The sequence below is a fragment of the Nerophis ophidion genome, linkage group LG14 (genome assembly GCF_033978795.1).
Source record: "Nerophis ophidion isolate RoL-2023_Sa linkage group LG14, RoL_Noph_v1.0, whole genome shotgun sequence".
NCBI lineage: Eukaryota > Metazoa > Chordata > Actinopteri > Syngnathiformes > Syngnathidae > Nerophis > Nerophis ophidion.
In genome coordinates this window covers 20333028-20360441 of record NC_084624.1, presented here as the reverse complement: position 1 = coordinate 20360441, position 27414 = coordinate 20333028, and the positions used below count along the sequence as shown (strand labels likewise).

Below are 27414 nucleotides of genomic sequence, written 5' to 3'. Positions count from 1 at the left end.
ACCACACGTAAGCGATGATATTACGAACTTTTAAACCCTCAGGCGGTACTGCATTAAAAACCGGCATCAGTGTGTACAGGATATCACCACATGGGCACAGGAACACTTCATAAAACCACTCTCAGTAACCACAGTTTGGTCGCTACATTGGTAAGTGCAAGTTAAAACAATGCTAAGCCAATCCCATTCATCGACAGCACCCAGAAACGCCGCCGGCTTTACTGGGCTCGAGCTCATTTAAGATGGACTGATGCAAAGTGGAAAAATGTTCGGTGGTCTGACGAGTCCACATTTCAAATTATATTTGGAAACAGAGGACGTGGTGTCCTCCAGAACAGAGAGGAAAATAACCATTCGGATTGTTATAGGCGCAAAGTTCAAAAGCCAGCATCTGTGATGGTATGGGGGTGTGTTAGTGCCCAAGGCATGGGGAACTTACACATCTGTGAAGGCACCATTAATGCTGAATGGTCCATACAGGTTTTGGAGCAACATATGTTGTCATCCAAGCAACGTTATCATGCTTATTCCAGCAAGACAAGTGTTACAACAGCGTCGCTTTGTAAAAAAAGAGTGCAGGTACGTTCCTGGTCGGCTGCAGTCCAGACCTGTCTCCCATCGAAAATGTGTGGCGCATTTTGACGCATAAAATACGACAGCGGAGACCCCGGACTGTTGAACGACTGAAGTTTTACATAAAACAAGAATGGGAAAGAATTCCACTTTCAAAGCTTCAAAAATGCATTTCCTCAGTTCCCAAATGTTTATTGAGTGTTGTTAAAAGAAAAGGTGATGTAACACAGAGGTGAACATGCCCTTTCCCAACTACTTTGGCACGTGTTGCAGCCATGGAATTCGAAGTTTAATTATTATTTGCAAAAAAAAAAAAAATGTATGAGTTTGAACATCAAATATCTTGTCTTTGTAGTGCATTCAATTGAATATGGGTTGAAAAGGATTTGCAAATCATTGTAATCCGTTTATATTTACATCTAACACAATTTCCCAACTCATATAGAAACGGGGTTTGTATATACATACACATATATACACACATACATATATATATATATATATATATATATATATATATATATATATATATATTTACCGTATTTCCTTGAATTGCCGCCGGGGTGCTAATTAATTTAAAACCTCTTCTCACTCCTGCGCTTACCAAAGGCATGCGGTAAAAGTAAGCATGCGCTTATTATTTTAAAACCTCTTACCACTCCGGCACTTAACAAAGGCATGCAGTAAAAATTTGAGTGTGATGAAAGCTTGGACCTTAAATCCTACTGAATAGCTCTTAATATTCTTCCCTTTATGCGATTTCAAATTACTGGTATTGAAATCAGCCTCCTCCATTTTGAAAATGATGACAGGGAAAGTGTCACTCGTGACGTCACAAGTTTGACCAGGCGGTAATACTTAGCATGCGCTAATTATTTTGCGAAGCGAGTTTGACCCGGCAGTAATTCAAGGCAGGCCCATACTATTTGCCCTGCGGAAATTCAAGGAAATACGGTATATATATATACATAAATACATTCATAAACACACATATATACACACATATACATATATATATATATATATATATATATATATATATATATATATATATATATATATATATATATATATATATATATATATATATATATACATATACATATACATATATATATATATATATATAATATATATATATACACACACATAGATATATTTTTAACATTACCAGAACTTACAGTTTGTATTTCCTCATTGATGTATTTCAGTGTCCATAGCAACGCACTTCCTACTTCCGTCAACAAATGAGTGTGTTTTCTAATCATGTCAGACTTAGTAAAGCGCGATGATGAAGACTATTGCATTAGCTCAAAGCTCATCTGTTTAGATTTAGAGGGTAAATTGTCACGAGTTGCAATCTCACACTCACAATTACGACTTGGTGAAAATATCAATACACTGTAATTTCTGCAGATCTCTTATTCTTGTAGTGCATCCACTGCTTAGTAGACTGACTTGAGCCTATCACTTCTGGCCGTCTAAACTGCAGACTTAAGGGGCTTACAGAGGGTTAAACCCTCAAGACTGGAGCCTTCCGCTTCCTTGAGAGATTATGCTTTTCAGTCTTCCATTTTCACCTCAGTGTCTCGGTGGAGGTGTGGTTGTGTGGGCAGGCCTCTGCTTGATGTCTCTGGAGTGAGGACGCGGTGATAAATTGGTGTGTGATTAACGTCAACATTACCCCGCGCTGTAATAACTTACTGCTAACGACTTGACATATGACGTCCTTGTTCGAACGTCAACCAATACTCATCTGGACAACGCCAACATAGGGCCAGCATGGTCAAAGAAGGATATGTTGACAAATCCATTACATGTATTTAAAGTGCAAATTGATTATTGACCTTGTGAGTGAACTTTGACTTTGGATTTTTCCTCAAAAGCCAAAGCTTACACGCCCTTAAAAATTATCTCGAGGAACAGTTTATAGATTAAAGTGACCATGACCTATTAGCCACTTCCTTTGTGCTTTATTCGCTGTAAAGATATGATGGGAAGTCACTGATGAAGATGTGTTTTATAAATCTTCCAGCAAAAAGATTCATTGGCCAAGTAAGTTTAACTCACAAGATATTACTTGGTAGACCTTATGGGTATCGCAGTAACATACAAGCTCAAAACTACCAAACTGTGTATAGTCATCCCTGGTTTAGCTTGGTTGGTAGAGCGGCCGTGCCAGCAACTTGAGGGTTGCAGGTTCAATTCCCGCTTCCGCCACCCTAGTAACTGCCCTTGTGTCCTCGGGCAAGACACTTTACCCACCCGGTTTGAATGCAACTTAGATATTGGGTTTCACTATGTAAAGCGCTTTGAGTCACTAGAGAAAAGCACAATATAAATATAATTCACTTCACTTATTGCAGTTAATTGGTTCCAGGTCCGACTGTGGTACAGTAAACACATTTCCGCCTCGTTAGAGCAGTGGTTCTCAAATGGGGGTACGCTTACCCCTGGGGGTACTTGAAGGTATGCCAAGGGGTACGTGAGATCTTTTTTAAAATATTCTAAAAATAGCAATAATCCAAAAATCCTTTATACATACATTTATTGAATAATACTTCAACAAAATATGAATGTAAGTTCATAAACTATGAATAGAAATGCAACAATGCAATATTCAGTGTTGACAGCTAGATATTTTGTGGACATGTTCCATAAATATTGATGTTAAAAGATTTCCTTTTTTGTGAAGAAATGTTTAGAATTAAGTTCATGAATCCAGATGGATCTCTATTACAATCCCCAAAGAGGACACTTTAAGTTGATGATTACTTCTATGTGTAGAAATCTTTATTTATAATTGAATCACTTGTTTCTTTTTTAACAAGTTTTTAGTTATTGTTTTATCTTTTTTTCCAAATAGTTCAAGTAAGACCACTACAAATGAGCAATATTTTGCAGTGTTATACAATTTAATACAACAGAAACTGATGACATAGTGCTGTATTTTACTTCTTTATCTCTTTTTTTCAACCAAAAATGCTTTGCTCTGATTAGGGGGTACTTGGATTAAAAAAATGTTCACAGGGGGTACATCACTAAAAAAAGGTTGAGAACCACTGCGTTAGAGCATGAAACACAAGCATCTAAATAAGGTTTTTAACATGAATATAGCCCTCTAGACACCAATAGAGTAACTGGTTTCAGCCAACAGTTTAAAAGTTAAAGTTTGTTCAGCAGTGGACTTAGAATGTATACCGTCGACCCGTATTGTTTCCTATCAGTTCCTAAATTGGTCGGTCCAGGAAGATTCTGGACTGATTGTTGGGATGTCGCATGGCTGCAGTTGTGTGACCTCAAGTATGCAAAAATCCAGGAGAGCAGAAAGCCGGTAAGATGATTTTAATTTCATCAAAGTAAAAGATATAAACAGAAAGCAGTCTTGCATGGAGATGTTCCCAACATGGTTTTAACTTCGAGCACTGAGGAGTGCTCGAGTGAAACATAAATAGACCTATGTTGATTGACAGCAGCTGAGGACCGCTGCCAATCAACGGCGAGTGTGACAAAAACAGTGCTCAGCGGAGTAAACAGGAAGTATGACAAAATAAGAGCACTGAACAGGAAATAAAGTACAAAACACGAAAAACTATCAGAAAGTAAGTGACAGATCGTTACAGGACCTCCCCCTCAAGGAACAGATACCAGATGTTCCCTGGAAAAGAAAAATGGAAAAAAATGTCCACAAAGTAAGGGAGGATGGAAGGAGGATTTGGTGGAAGGTCGCCAAACCTCGTGTCCCCGCAGCCAGCGAGGGAAAGTCAGGTGGCGACGGCGCGTAGAGCGCCGCTGGAACTGGCGGGGCGGGCGGCCACGGAACAGCCACATCATTGGCCGAAAAAGAGACGAGTGCATCCCGCGAGGAGGACGCCCAGGGCACGGCCACATCCGCGGCTGACGTGGAGGCGGGCGCGCTGAAGCAGGCCCGGAGACAGCAGACAAAGCGGCGGGGGCTGCCGCCAAAACAGATACCTCTGCAGGAGGCGGCTGAGGAGCCGATGTTGGTGCCGGCGTGGAAGCGGCAGACGTCATCAACGGCGTGGAAGCGGCAGACGTCATCAACGGCGTGAAAGCGGCAGACGTCATCGGCGGCGTGAAAGCGGCAGACGTCATCGGCGGCGTGAAAGCGGCAGACGTCATCGGCGGCGTGAAAGCGGCAGACGTCATCGGCGGCGTGAAAGCGGCAGACGTCATCGGCGGCGTGAAAGCGGCAGACGTCATCGGCGGCGTGAAAGCGGCAGACGTCATCGGCGGCGTGAAAGCGGCAGACGTCATCGGCGGCGTGAAAGCGGCAGACGTCATCGGCGGCGTGAAAGCGGCAGACGTCATCGGCGGCGTGAAAGCGGCAGACGTCATCGGCGGCGTGGAAGCAACAGACGTCATCGGCGGTGTTGAAGCGGCAGGCGTCATCGGAGGCGTGATTGTTGCAGATGTCATCGGCGGCGTGAAAGCGGCAGATGACGCCGGGCGAGGAGCAGCAAATGCTGGCCGAGGAATAGCGGATGCCGGCGGTGACGAAGCCCGGCGTGGTGCTGCTCTTGGCGGCGTTGGAACCGTGCGTAGTGCCGGCGTTGGAGCTCGGCGTGGAGCCGGCGTTGGGGCTCGGCGTGGAGCCGGCGTTGGGGCTCGGCGTGGAGCCGGCGTTGGGGCTCGGCGTGGAGCCGGCATTGGGGCTCGGCGTGGAGCCGGCGTTGGGGCTCGGCGTGGAGCCGGCGTTGGGGCTCGGCGTGGAGCCGGCGTTGGGGCTCGGCGTGGAGCCGGCGTTGGAGCTGTGCGAAAGCCCGCTAGGGACGTAGATGTCTCCGTGGAAGGAGACGCTGGCGGGGATGACAGCGGTGTGTGCCTGGCTGCACCGCAGTGTATAGTGGGCCCCCCTCCACTAGGTGGCTGCCAGACACCGTTCACACATGCGGGAAAAACGTGCCTGCTCGTCGGAGTCCCCCGGTGCGAAAACCAGGGACGGGCGGGAGGGGACCAGGAGGAGGGACGAAGACACGTCCCGTGCCAAGTCCCAGCAGGAGGACAAAAGCGACCTCACTGTGGGCTCCACTGGAGCTCTCGGCGAACCAAAAAAGAGAGCGGGAGCTGGCAAAAAGAGCAGCCGGGGAGCAGCCGCTGGAAGCTGCGTAGGAGCAGGGAGAAGCAGCTCAGCAGACGACGGGAAGGATGGCGGCGGCGGACGTGCCGGTCGGAGAGCCGCAGTCGGCGACGGAGCCGCAGGAGCCGCGAGACGTGAAGGAGGAGGCGGGCGCGCCGGTTGGTGAGCCGTAGCCGGCAGCGTTGCCGAGAGGAAGGATGGCGGCGGAGGACGCGCCGGTCGGAGAGCCGTAGCCGGTAGCGTTGCCGCGGGAGCCGCGAGGCATGCAGGAAGTGGCGGACGCGCCGGTCGGAGAGCCGAAGCCGGTGGCGTTGCCGCGGGGAGAGGGTCCGCGTCTGTAGGCTGGGACCGCACAAACCTGGCCTTCAAGTCCTCCAGGAATTGTGCGGTCCAGAACGTCGGCTGAGGATTGCCGACAGGGATTCTCGCGAGGTCACAATTTTCTGGCTCGAAGTTACTGTTAGGATGTCGCATGGCTGCAGTTGTGTGACCTCAAGTATGCAAAAATCCAGGAGAGCAGAAAGCCGGTAAGATGATTTTAATTTCATCAAAGTAAAAGATATAAACAGAAAGCAGTCTTGCATGGAGATGTTCCCAACATGGTTTTAACTTCGAGCACTGAGGAGTGCTCGAGTGAAACATAAATAGACCTATGTTGATTGACAGCAGCTGAGGACCGCTGCCAATCAACGGCGAGTGTGACAAAAACAGTGCTCAGCGGAGTAAACAGGAAGTATGACAAAATAAGAGCACTGAACAGGAAATAAAGTACAAAACACGAAAAACTATCAGAAAGTAAGTGACAGATCGTTACACTGATGATACTAACCGTCGTAATTATGACACGCTTGGGCTGGGCGATATGGCTTTTTTTTAATATCTCGATATTTTTAGGTCATATCGCGATACACGATATATATCTCGATAATTTGCCTTAGCCTGGAATTAACACCTGATACATATAATCACAGCAGTATGATGATTCTATGTGTCTTCATTAAAACATTCTTGTTCGTATTGCATTAATATATGCTCATTTTAAACTTTCATGCAGAGAAGGAAATCACAACTAAGTCAATTGACCAAAACTGTTTTTATCAAACAGTTATCGAGCATTGGCACACACATTCATGTTATTTCCAAAACAGAAAGTGCAAGATTGTCAGAGACATTTTAAAACAACCTATTAGTGCACTTTTGTGCATGATGTCACTAAGATGAAATATCAAAACAACACTAAATTAAAGTGCACTTTTTGTACAGAACGCCACTACCATCGTTTAAAACAAATAAAGTGCACTTTTGTGCATGATTTTGTGGGCGAGTGCCACCGAATGGAGATGTTGAAATGCGGAGTAAGCACTCTTCACTCTCTAGCAGGTGACTTTTATGCTACATATTAGCAGTAATGCTACTTTTTGTAGCCAAACAAATTACAGTTGTCTGTTCGACATATACCCACTTGAAGCCAAACCACCGCTAGACGATGGAACCCCTGCTGTTTTTCTTGGGAATTAATCCTTCCTTCATTTGTTACCATCTTGGCACCTTCTTTCTCTCGTATTACCGCTAGCACCACAGCTCACGTTACCTTTGCCGCTACCTCTCTGCTCCACGAGGGCGTATACGTGTGTGACGTATGACGTGACAGTATGTGACGTATGTAAGAAGGTGCGCTTGCTGTCTATGAGAAGGAGAGACAGCAGAGTGGGAAAAGCCTGTAGTGTAATGCACGCAGCTTAAAGCAACTGCGTGAGAACGTATACTCGAATATCTTGATATAGTCATTTTTTATATCGCACAGAGACAAGCCCGCAAATATCACGTATATCGATATATCGATATACGGACACATTAACTAATTTATGAAATACCGCATTTTCTCTAACTTAACTCTGGCCTGTTCCACTAAACTACTCCTTTGTTATAGTACATTCATAAACACAGCAATAAGATTGTTAATAACATATTAATACTCTTGTGTTATAGTACATTAAAAACACACAGATTTTTAATAGAGAATAGTACAACTCCTTTGTTATAGTACATTAATAAACTCACCAATACGATTGTTAATAGATGTATATTACAACTGCTTTGTTATAGTACGTTAATAAACACCAGATTGCTAATGGATGTATATTACAACTCATTTGTTATATTACATTAATGAGCACACAGACTGTTAATAGATGTATATTACAACTCTTTGTTATAGTACATTAATAAACACACATGCTGTTAAAGGCCTACTGAAACCCACTACTACCCACCACGCAGTCTGATAGTTTATATATCAATGATGAAATATTAACATTGCAACACATGCCAATACGGCAATTTTAGTTTACTAAATTACAATTTTAAATTTCCCGGGAGTTTCATCTTGAAAACGTCGTGTAATGATGACGTGCACGCAAGACATCACAGGTTTTAAGGAAATATGAGCGCTGCACACACACACGGCTAAAAGTCATCTGCTTTAACCGCATAATTACACAGTATTTTGGAGATCTGTGTTGCTGAATCTTTTGCAATTTGTTCAATTAATATTGGAGAAGTCACAGTATAAAGATGGAGTTGGAAAGCTTTAGCCTTTGGCCACACAAACACACGGTGATTCCTTGTTTAAAATTCCTGGAGGTGACACTTTACAATCAAGCAAACATGAATCACGATGGAATGTCAACCAGCAGTTTTCGGTGAGAAAATTGTGGTAAAAAGTCGCCTCTTACCGGAGATCAGTTGAGCTTGCGCCGTCCATGCAGCTGCTGTCGACTCCCCTGAGACATTGGCGTCAACACACCCGTGGACGTACACCTCCGACTCTCAGGTACTATTTAACTCACTAAAACACTAGTAACATGATAGAAAGATAAGGGATTTCCCAGAATTATCCTAGTAAATGTGTCTAAAAACATCGGAATCCGTCCCAATGCAATCGCATATTTTTTTTTTTACTTTTTTTTTTTTACTTTTTTTTTTTTAATAATTTTTTTCTTCTAGTCCGTCGCTATCAATATCCTCAAACATGAATCTTTCATCCTCGCTCAAATTAATGGGGAAATTGTTGTTTTCTCGGTCCGAATAGCACTTTTTGTTGGAGGCTCCCATTAAAAACAATGTGAATATGTGAGGAGCCCCCACACGTGTGACGTCATCGTCTGCGACTTCCGGTAGAGGCAGGGCTTTTCTCTTAACACCAAAAGTTGCGAACTTTATCGTGGAAGTTCTCTACTAAATCCTTTCAGCAAAAATATGGCAATATCGCGAAATGATCAAGTATGACACATAGAATGGACCTGCTATCCCCGTTTAAATAAGAAAATCTCATTTCAGTAGGCCTTTAATAGATGTTTATTACAACTCCTTTTGTTAAATTACATTAATAAACACACCAATAAGATAGTTACTAGATGTATATTACAACTGCCTTGTTATAGTACATTAATAAACACACCGATAAACTTGTTAATATATGTATATTACAACTCCTTTGTTATAGTACATTAATAAGCACACAGATTGTTAATAAATGCATATTACAACTCATTTGTTGTAAAACATTAATAAACACACCAATAAGATTGTTAATAACATACAGTATCACAGCTTCTTTGTTATAGTACATTAATAAACACGCCAAAAAGATTGTTAATAGTGCAATATCCATCCAAGATCCATCCTCCTACTTTCATGACGTATTCCTGGATCCCTCCAGAAGACTAAAGATTGTACTTTGAAGCAGATGTGAAAAAGGGAGCGCTCAGAAGGTGGTGCACATTAATAGTCTGAGTGGCAACCTCTCTTTGGTTGGAGAAGTGAGGAGGAAGCAATGCTGTTTCTTTCATGAGTCCGACATGTTCTGTCTCACCTTCTGTCCAGCCTCCCTTCACCCGCAACCTCACCACGTCATAGCCCGCAACCTCACCACAAGCGCTTGCTCTATACGCCACAATATTTACTAAGCGGCGCATGTCTAATAAAACATTTAAAAGCCATGCTGTATCTCCAGTGGCTGTTGCTTTAGCGATGGCTAATTGATTGCTTTAATGGCTTGTATGGACTTTTCATTAGCCTGCTTCAGCGATCGATCAGTGCAGCATCATTTGAACTTAGCACCAGGCGCCCGCTCCAGGGCACATTAGTTTGTCGAACAGAACTGTGGTAAATGTCACAATGTTCTATTAGATAATTAAACGCAACATGTTTTAGCTTGCAGGCTTGCGAAAACACCTTGTTTGGTGAGTTGATCCAATTTTCTGCAATGTAAAATGTGAAGGGATTCGTTTGCCGAGTGTCCCTAAATGGTTTGGCTTTAGGCACTTAATGGCTCGATACACTATTCTCCAACTATTTGAAATATGTCTCAGACAACCCATAATTGGAAATATGTTGGCCAAAATAGAGCTTTGATACGAGAACTTAGACCCTTTTAAACATACTTGCCAACCTTGAGATCTCCGATTTCGGGAGGTGGGGGGTTGGGGGTGGGGTGGGGTGGGGTGGGGGGTCGTGGTCGGGCGCGTGGTTGGGTTGGGGGCGTGGTTAAGAAGGGAGGAATATATTTACATATATATATATATATATATATATATATATATATATGCTGGGTACAAACAAAACAACAACACTTACCTTTCACTATTTGAGTAAGCTTTGTTCTGCCATTTATTTCTTCATTTTTGCTTGTCGACGGTGTAATACATTGGGTGTAATACGAGGTGATGGAGTTACGTCTCTTTACTGTGGGCTTTAGTCAGAACAGACTCCCTCACTTGCCGTCAGGTGCCTAACACCACGTAAATCATTGCCCAATCAAAAAGCAACTCCATAACGCTATAGCCAACATTCACCAGGAGATGGCAACAGACAACATAGAAGCACTCTATTACACACGTTTTTCTGCTTCGTCTCCTGTGTGTGCAGTTTTTTATTCAAATCCGTAGATGTTAAAACGTGATTGGGCGTGGCCTCCAGCTCCAGCTGAATTTTGGGAGATTTTCGAGAGAAAATTTCTTCCGGGAGGTTTTCGGGAGAGGCGCTGAATTTCGGGAGTCTTGCGAAAAATCCGGGAGGGTTGACAAGTATGCTTTTAAACCTCTGGGACGCCGTTTTATGCATCTGTATCTTTAATGCTAATGACCAAGAAAGGACGGGTACCAAATTAGCGACTAATATAGGTAGCCACTGAAATCTGCGTAAAATTAAACGGTGTCATATTTCAATACCTTTGTTGCACGTGAGGTAATATCCTGTTGCAGACTGAACAATGGCTAAAGCATTTGGCCGGGAAATAAGCAGTCAAGCAATCAGTCGACTTGCATGTGGGTAATGTCACAATTTCTCTAAATGCGCTAGCTCAATTCTAATTTACATTGGATTTCCCTGAAAGGTTAGCATTACTGATTTTAAATAAAAATTTCAACACCTCCAAATTTGGTGATCAAATATTCAACGTAGGAGTTTTCTTATTTTTTCGTTTCTTTATTTTTCCTTTTTTTTTTTATACTGTACAGCTTTTCAGGCAAATGATATAGTTGATGTAGATGTCCATATCGGTTGTACAAATTTACTTTACAAAAGAGAAGTGTGTTGGTGCAGCCGGGCCCGAGCAGGAGGGGATAGAAAGAGAAAAAAGAGGAAGACAGAGAGGGAAGTTGTGGGGACAAGTGGGGATAAGTTAGAGAGACGACAACAACAGCAGCAAACACAACAATAACAACAACAACCACAACAATAGAGCAACATCAGCAAATATGATATGTACAAATATGATGGTAAAAGTGACAGCAAAGACGCAGTTAGTGAAGTAAATAATAATACAGAAAGGACAATGAGCATTATTACACTACAAATGGATCAATACAAATACCAATAGAAATAGCGCTATTGATCATGAATACCGTATTTCCTATAATTGCCGCAGGGCATATAGTATGCGCCTGCCTTGAATTACTGCCAGGTCAAACTCGCTTCGCAAAATAATTAGCACATGCTTAGTATTACCGCCTGGTCAAACTCGTGACGTCACGAGTGACACTTCCCCTGTCATCATTTTCAAAATGGAGGAGGCTGATTTTAATACCAGTCATTTGAAATCGCATAAAGGGAAGAAGATTAAGAGCTATTCAGTAGGATTTAAGGTCCAAGTTTACATCACACTCAAATTTTTACTGCATAACTTTGGTAAGTGCCGGAGTGAGAAGAAGTTGTAAAATAATTAGCGCATGCTTACTTTTACCGCATGCCTTTGGTAAGCGTAGGAGTGAAAAGAGGTTTTAAATTGATTACCGCCCCGGCGCCAATTCAAGGCAATACAATAATAACAATAATTTACCTCTATTTTAAACAATACAGTTGTTCAAATGCAACAATACATATATGTAATGATAACTTGAAATACAAAATAAAGCAGATACATGGAGGGGGGGAGGGAAGAGAAGCCAGCTATATTAACCTTGTATATTGTTATAGTAACAATAGGTAAAGCTTTGTCAGTGTGCCATGTATTACCCAGTTTCCCCTTGGGTAACAACGTTAATTTATGTTTGATGAAACGGGATTATATGCATGAGTGTATGTACATATATGTACTTGTATATGTACAGTATGTGTATATGTATGTTTGTACAGTGAATGTATATGTACAGTATGTATATATGTACAGTGAATTTATATGTACAGTATGCGTATATGTATGTTTGTACAGTGAATCTATATGTATGTTTGTACAGTGAATGTATATGTACATTATGTGTATATTTTTGTTTGTAGAGTGAATGTATATGTACATGTATGTGTATTTGTATGTGTGTACAGTGGATTTGTGTGTGGATATACGAACTTAGAGTACATAAGTATGTACTGTATTTGTGTATGTATGTGGGAGCATAGGTACTTATGTATGTATGTATGTATTAGATAGTACTTTATTTATTCCGTCAGGAGAGTTCCTTCAGGAAAATTAAAATTTTCAGCACAATCCAATTCAAGATCAGACAAACATTACAGGGAGACAGAACAGGATGGCTGACGGGTCTGCCAGCTTCCAGAGCCCCTTACAAAAAGGTGAAATACAGGTAAACAAGTGGGGGGAATGGGAGAAAAAAATAGAAGATTAAAATAAAATTAAAAAATCGGTCTAAGCCTGGGCCCTGGAGAGGGGGTCCAGACTGAGGCCAAGGGAAAAAAACAACTCATAGCCATAGCACACATCCCTGTTACATTAGATTAGATTAGATTAGATAGATTAGATAGTACTTTATTTATTCCGTCAGGAGAGTTCCTTCAGGAAAATTAAAATTTTCAGCACAATCCCATTCAAGTTTAGACAAACATTACAGGGAGACAGGACCGGATCGCTGACGGGTCTGCCGGCTTCCAGCGTCCCTTACAAAAAAGATGAGATATAGGTAAACAAGGAGGGGGAATAGAAGATTAAAACAACATTTAAAAAAAATCGGTCTTAGCCTGGGCCCTGGAGAGGAGGTGCAGACTGAGGCCTAGGGAAAAAACAACAACAACTCATAGCCATGGTACAGATCCCTCTTCCATGTGTGTAAGAGGGAAAAATCAAACATCAAAGAACACAGAGGACATTAAAGACATTAAAGCAGCAGATACAACCAGACACTTCTACATACTAGCTATGAATAAAAAGTAAAAGAAACATATCCACTGTGGTGGCCTCTGGGGTGTTCCACGCCATCGTCCGCTGGGGTGGAGGGAGCATGGCCAGAGACAGGAGTAGACCCAACAAAGCAACCAATACAGCCGACTCCATTTTCGGCCTGTGTCCAGTCCGCATGGATGAGCGAGGATACGTCCAAGGTGACTGAGGTGTCCAACACCTGCTCACCCAGTCAAGACACCGCGCAGCCTCTCCGTCCCAGCGCTCAGTGCTAGCTCCGCAGCCCTGTCCCCTCATCCGCACCTCCTCCAAACTCTGCAGTCCTGTCCCCTCATCCGCATCTCCTCCAATCCCTCCAAACTCTGCAGTCCTGTCCCCTCATCCGCCAACCAACTGTCGGCCAGTGTCCAGTCCACATGGATGAGCAAGGATACGTCAAAGGAGACTGAGGTGTCCGACACCTGCTCACCCAGCCAAGACACCGCGAAGCCTCTCCGTCCTGGCGCTCAGTGCTAGCTCCGCAGCCCTGTCCCCTCATCCGCATCTCCTCCAGTCCCTCCAAACCGACTCCAGTGTGGCAGAGACCCAGCAGCTGGTCTCCATGGCCAAAAGGCTCCCGGGAGGCAGATCCAGAAGTCAACAAAAAAGCACCGCAGAGGTCACGAAAGTACCACCCCTTGTCACACAGTCCCAAAGCGACAGCAAGCGTCACAGAGCTCCTGCCAACAGCAGCCACTACAGCAGCGCCATCTTGGATGTATGTATGAATAACGGTGTGTGTGTGAGTATATATGTGTATTTGTATGTGTAATAGCCAGAGTATGGCCCCAGCCACCCAGAGAGCCCAACCCTCAAACAGCAGGTGTGTCGCCCAGGAAACAAGGGACCACCGGCCCCACGCAGCCAGCGACAGGAACCCCAGAGCCCGGCCCACCGTGCCGCCCGATAGAGCCAGCAGCAGGCCGCAAATAGACGCGCCCGGCAAAAGACAAGGCCCGGGAGAAGCAGGGGACATCCAGCCCTAGAGCCAGCAAAAGACCACACCCCACACAGGCAGAAAGGCGGGAAGCCCCGCCCGTAAGATGCAGTTTTAAATCAAACAGCTGGTGTGTACTAAGTACCATTGCAATACTTACGATGTTAAAACTTTGTAGGGCTGAACAAAAGAATCTACTGGCACCTTCAACTTACTGGCAAAGTTTATACTTCCTTGCTAAGGCAACGCCCCATAGTCTAGGCTTGTACGGTATGTCGGAACTAGTATAGTATCACGGTACTAATGAATCAAAAATGGTACTATACTCTGTTTGAAAAGTACCGGTTACCCATTTATTTTGTTTTTATTATACTAGGCTACAGTATAACACTTGCAAATGAGACACAGAAGTGTCGGCAAACAAGATAACAATTAGACAACACAGCTCACTGTTGAATAAAAAATAAATGAGAACTTTTAAAAAAAAATTTAAATCAACATTTATATACACATTTAAACAAACGTACCGAAAATTTTCAAAGTTGATTATCGATATCGATTTAAAAGTATTGGAAATCGGTAACGTACCAACTCAAATATGAAAGGTACCATCCCTACTTGCAAAAAGCGAAGTTGTATAATTTTGTACTACTTTTTACTTAAATGCTGCACTGGTCCAACATTACAGTGGCTGTCACAGATCTAACAACACAACACAACATTACTGGTCCAACATCACATTGACTGTCATAGATCTAACTACACAACATAACATTAGGGGTCCAACATCACAATAGCTGTCACAGATTTAACAACACAACGTAACATTAGTGGTCCAACATCAAAGTGGCTATCACAGATTTAACGACATAACAGGAAAAGGTCAATGACTGTATTGAAAAAGGAAAATGTGGTATTGGCATTTTTTTGGATCTGTCCAAGGCCTTTGACACAATAGACTTTGAGATTTTATTGTATAATCTATATCACTATGGTGTCAGAGGGGTACCTCTTGATTGGTTCCGTTCTTACCTATACGGAAGGCAACAATGTGTATGCGTCAATGATCACAATTCACCCTGTATGACCTCTCCTTTTTATCCTATACATAAATGATTTTGTAAACTCCTCCGAAACTTTTCACAAAATAATTTTTGCTGACGATACAAATTTGTTTACCTCACACAGGAGCCTACACGATCTACAAATAACTGTCTATTCAGAGCTTGTGAAAGAGGATTCCTGGTTCAAATGCAATAAGCTCTCTCTTTATGTAAATAAAACAAATTGTATTCTATTTTGTTCTAATAAAAAACAGACAAATTCCTGGGGGTCATCATTGACGAATGCCTCAATTTCAAATGTCACATTAGACATCTATTAAACAAATTATCCAAATATGTTGGCCTGTTCTTTCACCTTTGTCATTATCTTCCTCTTTATGCTCTACTTACCCTATATAAAACTCTCTTTGAACCATATCTAAACTACTTTACTATCATCTGGTGTAACACCTTCCCTACCTACCTTCACAAATTAGAATCCATGCAAAAGAAAATTATATGGGCCCTGTCATGGTCCAGGTTTAATGCCCCCACTCGACATCTATTTCATAAATATCATCTCTTAAGACTGACAGAGTTTAATATTTATCGAAATGCTTGTTTAACCTATCAATTCATTTACCGGCTGAATCTTAGGATCTTTAGCTTGGTTCCTATCTACCATCCCCAGCATGCCCACAACACTCGTAACTTAGATCTGATAACAGGTAAACATCGTTTACTGGCTTTTACCGCTCGAAGTGTCGTATGCAGGGGACCAAAGATTTGGAACCAACTTAATGAGAGCCTCAAGATGCTATGTCCATTCTCCAACTTCAGAAATAAACTGAAAACTTACCCATTAACCACCTATCTTTAATGCCCCTTGTGGGGTAGACTACTGTTGGGTTTTGCATGGTTGAATGAATGTATGTATGTATGTGTATGCTATTATCTTGTGTTTATCATATAGCGTTGTTATTGTTTTGTTTTTTGTTGTTGTGTTTGCTACCATGTTTCATCATTCCATGTATATACTGTCCTCTGGACCCCCTATCAAAAGCTTCTTCTAGCTTATTTGGGGGACCCTTTCACATACAAACATCTTTATAAGATGACATTCACCACTATTGTAATTGTTATATGGTATTGTGAATAAACTTGAAACTTGAAACACAACATTAGTGGTCCAACATCAAAGTGGCTATCACAGATTTAACAACATAACACAACGATACTGGTCCATCATCACAATGGCTGTCACAGATCTAACAACACAACGATACTGGTCCAACATCACAGGGGCTGTCACAGATCTAACAACACAACACAACATTAGTGGTCCAACATCAAAGTGGCTATCACAGATATAACAACACAACATGTGGGCGTGGGACAGGAAGGACACAACTGTTAGCAAAAATAGCATAGCGACTGTCTGTGAGCTAAAGTGCCAACATTTTAACAGCAATATCATGCTAGGTTAGCCTGGTCTCTCGAGTGGGTCAGAGGCATTACCAAATTCATTAGAGAAGGTGTTTTTTTCTTCATGTAAAAATAAAAAACTAATTTTCAAAACAAATCATTTGACAAGTGGGCAATATTCTCACATTTAGCGGTCATGTTAAAAGATCATGAAAAAGTTACAATATGCATCATTCAAAGTCAAGACATCTCAACATGTTTGCAATAAATGTTGTCAAACTCATACCTTAAGGCTCTGGAGGCTGTGAGGCTGTCTTGGTTGTCAAGACTCTGCAGCATTGGAGGACATCGGGGGAAGACCAGGGTGGTGGTTCCTCTCTTTCCTGCAGGGTGTGTTCCAACTATAATCTGATTACATTACTCCGCCTTCCCGGTAAAGTCTATTCCGGTATACTGGAGAGGAGGCTCAGCTGGATAGTCCAACCTCGGATTCAGGAAGAGCAGTGTGGTTTTGGTCCTGGTCGTGGAACTGTGGACCAGCTCGGCAGGGTTCTTGAGGGTGCATGGGAGGTTGCCCAACCAGTCTACTTGTGCTTTGTGGACTTGGATAAGGCCTTCGACCGTGTCCCCTGGGAAGTCCTGTAGGGAGTGCTCTGAGAGTACGGGGTATTGGACCGTCTGATTGTGAGAGCTTAGTCCCCATTGTGAGCAGTAAGTTGAAAATGTTTCCAGTGAGGTTTGGACTACGTAAGTGTTGCCATTTGTCACTGATTCTGTTTACAAATTTTATGGACATAATTTCTAGGCGCAGTCAGGGCGTTGAGGGGATCCTGTTTTGGTGGCTAGAGTATTATGGTCTCTTCTTTTTGCAGATGATGCTCCATTGCTCCAAGATGGCGCCAGTATGTGCTTTGGTCTGCCGTCTCCTGCTGTCAGCTCTGTTCATTTTTGTGTTGTTTGCGTCTATCTTCGTCTCAGTCAGCTCACTGCTTGTGTATGACCGCCAAACACTGTTGGATCTTTGCCCCTGTCCCACTGATATGATCAACTTTGACGTTGGTTTTTCGACGTCCCAGTCAGCTTTTTCACCTGGCCGGATTCCAGCCTTCCTTTCCCGCCTCGTGGCTCTTCTCTCCTGCCGGAAGCGTCTCCGGTGCCGCGGTAAACGTGGCGGCCAGCTGGTGAAAGTTAGGGGCTTCTTGTGGCTTCCCGAAGGACGAATGGTGCGGTATCTGGTCTCCTCCTGCACCCAAACTGGCGGGATCCCATCAATTCCTGGCTTGTTCGTATCGTTGGTCTGGAGGACGAGGCTTGCCGCCGTCGCTCGTGCTAACCCCGCCCCCGGAGGCGCGGGGTGGATTCCTGCCACCTGCGGTCTGTGTCGGGCCCCACCTGGATTGACCGCGGCCTTGGACGCACCGGCCCCCGCCAGGTTCAGTCTTGTGAATGCAAGATCTTTGACACACAAAACGTTTATCCTGAAGTATTTCTTCACTTCCCGCGGACTTGACTTCCTCTGTGTGACGGAAACATGGCTGAGAGCCAGTGAGTCCGGCCCTCTTAATGAACTTCTGCCTCCGGAGTGTTCCTACTTTAATTCTCCGCGGTCCTCCAGCCGAAAAGGAGGAGGATTAGCAGTCGTTTTTAAAAATGACTTTAAATGGCGTCAGATCCGCCTGCAATCCTCCTTTTCAAGCTTCGAACTGTGCATGTTTGAACTGGGTCTTTCTGATGTTGTCCTGTGTGCCGTCGTCTATCGACCACCCAAGTACCACAAAGACTTTATAACTGACTTTTCTGAATTTCTGGCTGAAATCCTCCCCAAATATGATCGTGCCCTTATTGTGAGTGATTTTAATATTCACAAAGGGTGTCCAGACGAGTCGCTTTCCAGGAGCTTCCTGAATGTAATTGACTCATTTAACTTTGTACAGTCTGTTTGTGGTTCCACACATGAACGCGGGCATACACTCGATTTAGTGCTCTCGTATGGTTTGTGTGTTTTTAATTTGGACATTTGCGACGCTGTGTTCTCTGATCGTATGCCGATCCTGTTTGATATTCCCACTCAGTGTCCGGTTAAATTGTGCGCTCCGCCCCAACGCTCTCGCATGTTTAATTCTTCATCTGCTGCCCTGTTCTCCTCCATTTTTCGACTCTTTGTGATGATAATTCTGCAGCCTCTGTATGTCTGAATACTGAAGAGTTGGTTTCTGGGTTCAACTCTATTTGTGTACATATACTGGACACGATCACTCATTTCAAGTACCGCCGCTCTAAAGTTACGCCTCTGCCTTGGTTGAATGATGTCACTCGTGCAGCCTGTGGTAAGTGTCAGATAGCAGAGAGAAAGTGGAAAAAAGACAGACTGCATGTGTCCTTTGCCATTTTTAAAGAAAGCCTGCTTTCCTTTCAGATGACTGTAAAAGCAGAGATGAATACATATCTATCTCGCATTATATCTTCTAACTGTAACATCCCCAGAGTTCCGTTCAAAACTATTAACACTGTCATTGATGCTCCCAAATCTGTTGGTTTTGATGCTTCTTTTGAATTCTGTGAAAATTGTTTCCATTTTTTCACTGACAAAATTGTGTCAACTAAAGCCAGTTTATCCCAGACTCCATATGACCCTTCTGTTCCTCTGCATTTTTCTTCTGTTTTCCATCAGTTTGAGCCGGTGTCCTGTTTATGGATGTACTTGCTACTATTGGATCAAGTGTCCTTAACATTATCAATAGTAGCCTCTCTTCTGGAATAGTTCCAGTAGATTTTAAACTTGCAGTGGTACGACCTCTACTTAAAAAAAACAAGCCTTGACCCCTCTCTCCTCTCTAACCTTAGACCTATCTCTAATCTTCCATACATTTCCAAAATATTAGAGAAAGTTGTCTACAGTCAGTTGTTGCCCTTCTTAGAGGATAATGGTATCACTGAGCTGTTCCAGTCCAGTTTTAAAGCCCACGACAGCACATAATCAGCGCTTCTTAAAGTTTTTAACGATATCCTCCTGTCAACTGATTCTGGTAAATATGTGGTTCTGGTGCCTTTAGATCTGTCTGCTGCATTCGACACCGTCGACCACGCCACCTTAATCACTCATCACCTCAACTGGTTCCGGTCGTACCTAACCGACAGGAGTTTCTGTGTAAAAATAGACAGTTTTATTTCTCCCACAGCTCCTTTACCACACGGGGTCCCCCAGGGCTCTATCCTTGCCCAAATCTTATTTGCGCTTTACCTTCTCCCCCTTGGTTCTATTTTTAGGAAGTACGGTGTTGCATTTCATTTTTATGCCGATGATTGCCAGATCTATTTTCCCATGGCACAAAATAACACGGTTCAACGTCTCATTGACTGCCTGCACGACATCAAAGCCTGGCTTTTAGCTAACTTCTTGAGCCTAAATGAAGACAAAACAGAAGTTATGTTGTTCGGTCCAAGTCGCTCTCCCTCCCCCAACGTTGACCTCGGCATTCTGACCCCGTAACTCAGCGACTGTGTCACAAACCTGGGAGTAAAGTTCGACTCAGATTTTAAATTCGAAACACAAATCAGCAGCGTTGTTTAAAAAAGCTTTTATCAACTTCGCCAAATAGAGAAAGTGAAACCGTTTCTATCAGGACATGATTTGGAGAAATTAATCCACACCTTTATCTTGAATCATTTAGACTAGAGCAATGACCTGTATGTATGCATTAGCCAGGCCTTCCTCGCCTGCCTGCAGCTCGTGCTGAACTCTGCTGCTCGAGCACATCACCCCTATATTAGCGTCCCTTCACTGGCTTCCTGTGCGTTACTGAATCAATTTTGAACTCCTCCTATTTGTTTTTAAATGTCTGAACAACCTCGCGCCAACATATCTCTCCGACCTCCTTCAGCATTACTGCCACACCCGATCCCTAAGATCAGCCGATCAGCTGCTACTGACGGTCCCTGACACAAAGCTGAAGCTTAGAGGTGACAGAGAATTCGCCGCTGCTGCTCCCAAGCTCTGGAACGACCTGCCTCTGAGTGTTAGACAAGCCTCCTCTCTTCCTGTTTTTAAATCTCTCTTAAAAACATACTTTTATTCCATGGCTTTTAACACTGAGTGATATCTATCCTGCAATGGCGCCCCAATAAACACCTGCTGTGAAACAGTTTTTTTGTTTTTATGTTGTATTTATTTTATTTTATTTTATTTATTTATTTTTTAGCATGTTCTGTTTGTGTTGTGTTGTGTTGTGTTTGCTCGGTTCTCATTTTTAACCTGCCCATTGTACAGCACTTTGGCTACCCCTGTGGTAAATGTTAAATTTGCTATAAATAAAGTTGATTTGATTTGATTTGATGTGGTCGTGATGGCTTCATCTGGCCAGAATCTTCAGCTCTCACTGGATCGGTTCACAGCCAAGTGTGAAGCGACTGGACTGAGAATCAGCACATCCAAGTCAGAGTCCATGGTTCTCACCTGGAAAAAGGCGGACTGCCATTTCAGGGTTGAGGAAGAGATTTTGCCCCAAGTGGAGGAGTTCAAGTACCTCGGAGTCTTGTTCACGAGTAAGGGAAGAGTGGTACAGCATCTGCTGGGATGCGGACACTTTATCGGTCTGACGTGGTGAAGAAGGACCTGAGTCGGAAGGCGAAGCTCTCAATTTACCAGTCGATCTATGTTCCCATCCTTACCTATGGTCATGATCTTTGGGTTGTGATCGAAAAGACATGATCACGACTGCAAGCGGCCCAAATAGGTTTCCTCCGCCGGGTGGCGGGTCTCTCCCTTAAAGATAGCGTGAGAAGATCAAAGTAAAGTTGCTGCTCCTCCATATTGAGAGGAAACAGATGAGGTGGTTCGGGCATCTGGTCAGGGTGCCACCCGAGGGAGTTGTTTAGGGCACATCCGATCAGTAGGAGGTCATGGGGAAGACCCACGACACGTTGGGGAGACTATGTTACCCAGCTGGTCTGGCAACACCCGGGAGTTGCTGGACCAAGGGAAGTCTGGGCTACCCTGCTTAGGCTGCTGCCCTCACGACCTGACCTCGGAAGAAGATGGCTGGATCATACCAGCCCTGCAAATAAATTTAAATTCACCCAGCCATGTTAATGTATTCAAATGCCCTTCCAGTGATTATGAAGTGTGTGTGTGAAGTGAAAACTAACAGTTGTTGACTCCCACTCATCCTCCTCCATGTCTTGGAGGGACAAAACAAAGGAGTGTTGTGCATATTTGTTTAACCCCTGAGATGTCCTCACTGTCTGTGTTCACTCAACTCCTTTAGGCATCTGAATGGGATCCTTTAGTACAAATGCGCTCAGGCCGCACTATTTGTGCATGTGTGCTGATTTGCTGCACATAGCCTGGCTGGCTTTGTGTCTGGCTAATCGGCCACACTGCCTACAAAAGGCAGGGGAAAAAAAAGAGGTTGACTAGCTTTTGACAGACTCTTTAATGGCACTCAGATCATAGCGATTGGCTATTTATGGCGCTGTCTTGTCACTGAGACGAACGTTTCAACCGCCGGTGGTCTAATTTTGGCCTTGCAAGGCTGCACAACATTACTGTATTTCTAATGAACGGATTCAAGCATGTCAGACCTTCCACTGCGCAACTTTCCAGACAGATAGCAGGAAAGTGAGGGAGGGGGTTTAGAGAAATGGAGGCAAGGGTTGATGAAAACAACAGATCTCTGGCCCCTAATCCTTTTGTGTCGACTGTGTTAATCTGTCCCAGCAAACCCCAGCCCACCGGGACAGCGCAACCCCCCCCCCCACCATGTAACAGGCGTTCCCACCACATAAACAAGCAAACAACCCCAAAGCCCAGAGCTGCTGACAACAATGCAACTCAGATTTAACTACGTCCTATAGTGAGAACAATCTTTGTTATGATGCATACAGGTAGCGTCAGTGGGTACTGCACTGCTGTGTATTTTGTTTTGGCGGCGGTGAATGCAACAAATGCACTTGAGAGCAACACAGTGCATTCACAGCTCAGTATTTTTGTGTCTCGGTCTTGTTTACGAGCTGTAAAGGAGGAGGAGGGGGGGGGGGGGAATAAGAGGGGGAACCGGGTGGTTGCCAAGGGAAGAGGAGGTTGAGTCTAATGAGGTCACGCCCTGGCAACCCGATTGGCTCCTCCCACTCCGCTCCCCATCTCTCCATTTCCCCCTCCCACCCCATCTGACAGAGCTGTCCGTGGTGCTGAAGGCAGGAACACAAGCTGCAGTTCCAGCGCACGAGAGAAACCAAAGACCGCCAAATAGGGACGCACGAGTGCTGGGCTGATGGCACTCAGCGAGGGGGAAACGGTGTCAGGAAGCGAGAAGAGGGGAGGAGAGGAGGAGAGGATGACGCTGTAGTGGAAGGTGGGCGTGTTGTTGTTTTGATCTAGCGCTGGGAAGCCCAGTGTCACCTGCTTCAGCGCAGACCGGCTGGGAATGTCTTACCTTGAAAACCACACCACTCCACCCGGCTTTCTCTCTAGATGAGGACCAGCGATGTGGCACACTGTGGGGGATTCTGTGCATTCGGACATTCAGAAAAAGGCGGGAGTTGATTCTTAAAGATCATTTGAAAGACTGTCCGCGCAAGTGGTGTCTGAGTTGTGACATGTTTGCTTGCGGTCTGCGGCTCCACCGCATGATCCTTCCCTCTCTAACATGTGCTGAGAAATCTTCCACCTGGATAGGAGTTTGACGCCGTTTTCTGCCCGGGAGGGAGGGAGCGTTGGGCCGGGCACCCGATGGCCCGGATTCCCTCGACCACGACTCGGCAACACCTGGTCCCGGGTACTCCTTTGAGCACTGCGATTGGACCGTACAATGGATGGACGTCTCTGTGGATTTAACAGTGCACTGGATCTCCAGCAAAGGTCAGAGTTCTGGACCCGTCAGAGGAAGACAGAAGCTATATTGGTCCCTTGTAAGTATAGCACAGTATCTCCGCATGATGCACTTAAGTTGGCATTTTCCTTCCAAAATGCAGCCAGGTGTGGAGCTTCAGTGCACACCACTGCACTGTGTGTGTGTGTGTGTGTGTGTGCATGTGTGTGTGTGTGAGTGTACTCGATCATCCACGCGTCTTGTTAGCAGGCTGTTGGCCTTGCAATCGTTTTGACATTGTGTCTGCAGAATGTCCACGCCGCCTCGTCTCCCGTCACATGGTTGCCTAGAAACGGAACCGGTGTGCCACTTTCCTTGACTTTTCAAGCAAAGTGCACATCTGTGTTCCAAACAGTTGCAGCCGACGTCAACTGGACGGAGGAACACCCCGCCAAAAATAACAAGTAAATACATGTAAAAAAAAAAAAGAAAGGGGTTTAGTGAAGGAGACGGAGCAGGATGGGAGAGGGTGTCGCACTGAGGTAAATGGGTTGTGAAACTGACAGGTTTTATGGAGATGAGCAAATAAGAATAGCATTTTACATTGATGAGTTATGGGAGGACAATCCAATGTGAAAGGCCTGGCCGATGAAAACAGTGTGATAAACAAGCGGATTCCAGTGCAGAGTGCTGCCGCAGGCTTACAGGGATTAGGCAGACAGGCTTAATTCAGCTCCGACACTGTTTGAACTGTGCATCCTTCACACATCCAACGGGTGCACCTCTCTTCCTAAACTACTTTCTCATCTCTCCAGGTGTCTGTGCATCAGCGATAAGACTTAAGAAAAGAAAAAGAGAGAGAGAAAGAAAGAGAGAGAGAAAGAGAGAGAGAGGACACCTTTAAGGCTGCGGTGACCTGGTTTGCACCGTGAGCGGCAGACTGCCTCGTGTGTCAAATGTGTGCCAAAAAAGTAGTGAGACGGATAAACCCAGTGACCTCAGAACCACGTGGGATTTATTCATAGACAAGGTAGACCAACGTTGACCAAGGTCAGCGTCCTAATTGGCCCTGCCACCTCCATCTGGCAGCACGCCAACACACCCCCTCACCCGCACCCCTAAACACAAATATACATACAGCAATCCCGACCCCCCGACCCCCTCCCTGCGTGGTCCTCTCCCGCGTAAACAAGCGTGAGGCTGATCTGAAAAACAGTGACCTACATAATAAAAGCATGAGCTGTCTTCTTTCTCCTCCTCCGCCGGCCTCTTCGCAACTCACGCATTTTGTGGAGGACGCACATTCTATGAACTCTCCGCGTCCTCATTAGCCTCCGCGCGACTCATCTCGGATGCTAAGTAGCTGCGAGCGAGTGAGAAAAACAAAAACTGAGGGTGACGGCATCAGCGCTCGCTTTCACGCACACACAAGCATACTGTCTAGGTGCTGTCAGGAATAGTCTTTTACAGCAACTCCAGTGCAGACTATTTATAGACATCAGACACAAGACTGACGATTATGCGCCCATGCAAAACCACGCACTGCAGTCGAGTAAAATGTAATCTGCTCCCAGAATTACATTTCTCATTCCATTTTGTTATAAAAGAAAGCTCTTTTTTTTTGGTGCTGTTAGCCAGAGCATGTGCAAGAATAACTGAGAAAAACAACAGCCTGAACCAATTCACAGCCAAAAACCTCGCTAATATGTTCCAGAGGGTGCCGTGACAGTTTGCATATTGCTGTAGTGTTTCGTGTACATTTCACGTGATCACTTAGGATGTTGCAATCTTCCAAGGGAATGGGCGCACGAATGATGCAAAGTGCAAGAAAGAGTAAGAAAGCTAAACGGCATCACAAACTGCTTGAGTGACAAGATAATAGCTCACTTTTTCCACATTTTGTTATGTGACCGCCTTATTCCACAATGTAATAAATGTGGTTTTGTCCTCAAAGACAACACCCCATAATGACAATGTGAAAAATATTATTTTTAAACATTTGCAAATATATTAAAAAAAACTAAAATAATCACATGTACATAAGTATTGACATCCTTCGCTTGATACGTTAATGATGCACCTTTGTCAGCATTTAGAGCAGGGGTCGGGAACCTTTTGGCTGAGAGAGCCAAGAAGCCAAATATTTTAAAATGTATTTCTATAAGAGCCATATAATATTTTTTTTAACACTGAACACAACTAAACACCTGCATTTTTAAGTAAGAGCAACATTTCTAGATTACAATATGTCTTTTATTCTTTGTAATACCATTGTTATTCTAAAGCTAACTGTGGAGGGGGCGTGGCCTGCGGGCCTGCAGCGAAGCGGGGTGTTGCCAGGAACAGCCTCGAAATCAGCGACAGGTGCGTAGATAGCCCATCTGGGCCTTGTTATCTAATCACCTGCTGCTCGGTTATAAGCAGCAGCCAGGAGGAGAGACTGGGTTGGAGCTGGAGCCAAAGCACAAGCGAAGACGAAAGACAAAGACAATTGCTGGAGAGCAACCGAGACACTTATTGAAAAACAAAACAATATTGTAACCCTGAAATAGGCTCTCATGTCGGTGCTTGGTGGTCTGAAGAACCCCCAGGGGGGCAAGCCCCACACCAACCAATAGTAAATGAATAACTTCCTACCATTAATGCAACTTCTTAAACAGGTGCGGTAGAAAACGGATGGATGGATTAAAAATGCATGAGAATGTTTTATATTTTGAACATTATTTTTAACACTGTGATTACAAGTGGAATTATTCATTACTTATCGTGTTAAGCAATGTCAGTTCAGATGTATCCGAGAGCCAGACGCAGTCATCAAAAGAGCCACATCTGGCTCTAGAGCCATAGGTTCCCTACCCCTGATTTAGAGTCTAAAGTATTTCTGAATACGATGTCACAAGCTTGGCAAACCTATCTTTGGGCAGTTTGGCCCATTCCTCTTTGCAGCACCTCTCAAGCTACATCAGGTTGGATATGAAGTGTTGGTTGTCTTCCAGGATGTCTCTGTACATTGCTGCATTCATCATTCCCTCTATCATGACTAGTCTCTCAGTTGGTTTTCATCCAGGATGTCTCTGTACAATGCTGCATCCATATTAGTCTAGTCATGGAGGTGAAGAACCTGATGATCACTCTGTCAGATCCACAACATCCCTCTGTGGAGAGAGGAGAACCTTCCAGAAGGACAACCATCTCTGCAGCACTCCACCAATCAGTGGGCAGATAGAAGCTATTTATTAGTAAAAAGTTTGCCAACATACACCTAAAAGACTCTCAGACCATGAGAAAATAAATTTTCTGGTCTGATGAGACAATGATTGAAGTATTTGCCATGAATGCCAGGCGTCATGTTTGAAAGAAACCAGGCACTGCTCATCACCAGGACAATGGGTTCTTCCGAGGATGTTGTAGTCGTAATGATTTGTGCAGTCCTTTGAGACATTTGTGATTTGGGGCTATATAAATAAACATTGATTGATTGATTGAATACCATCCCTACAGTGAAGCATGGTGGTGGCAGTATCATGGTGTGGGGATGTTTTTTACCTGCAGGAACTGGAAGACTAGTCAGGTTAGAGCATGGATGGGCACATTGGTCCTTTTAATACCCCCCGCCAAATATTAGAACAAAATTAGGCAAATATCTATTTTGAGAATTGCCACAACAAAACTGATACTAGACGTCGGCGCAATGGCAAGAAAGGGTGCTCAAAAACACTGCTCCTACTGGAAGAGAATGTAAGTGTTAACCCTGTAATACCATTGTTGTGTTTCTTTGAGGTTCTGATATGGAATTGTTGAAAATAGCTGCATAGCCCATGTTTGGGAAGTGTACCCTTAGTTCCAACAGATATGAT

General features: G+C 44.1%; 2 protein-coding genes across 2 annotated transcripts in view; one reads left to right on the top strand and one right to left on the bottom strand.

The window, feature by feature from the left end:
* gpc5c (glypican 5c) overlaps window positions 1-27414 on the bottom strand; it is a 366734-nt gene that overhangs the window by 331888 nt on the left and 7432 nt on the right. The window lies entirely within an intron of this gene.
* The window catches only part of nyap2b (neuronal tyrosine-phosphorylated phosphoinositide-3-kinase adaptor 2b), a 48950-nt gene continuing 44407 nt past the window's right edge, over window positions 22872-27414 (top strand). Inside the window, exon 1 of the mRNA XM_061920090.1 lies at window positions 22872-23657. The gene's annotated coding sequence lies outside the window, so the exon portion shown is untranslated. The remainder of the gene's footprint in view (window positions 23658-27414) is intronic.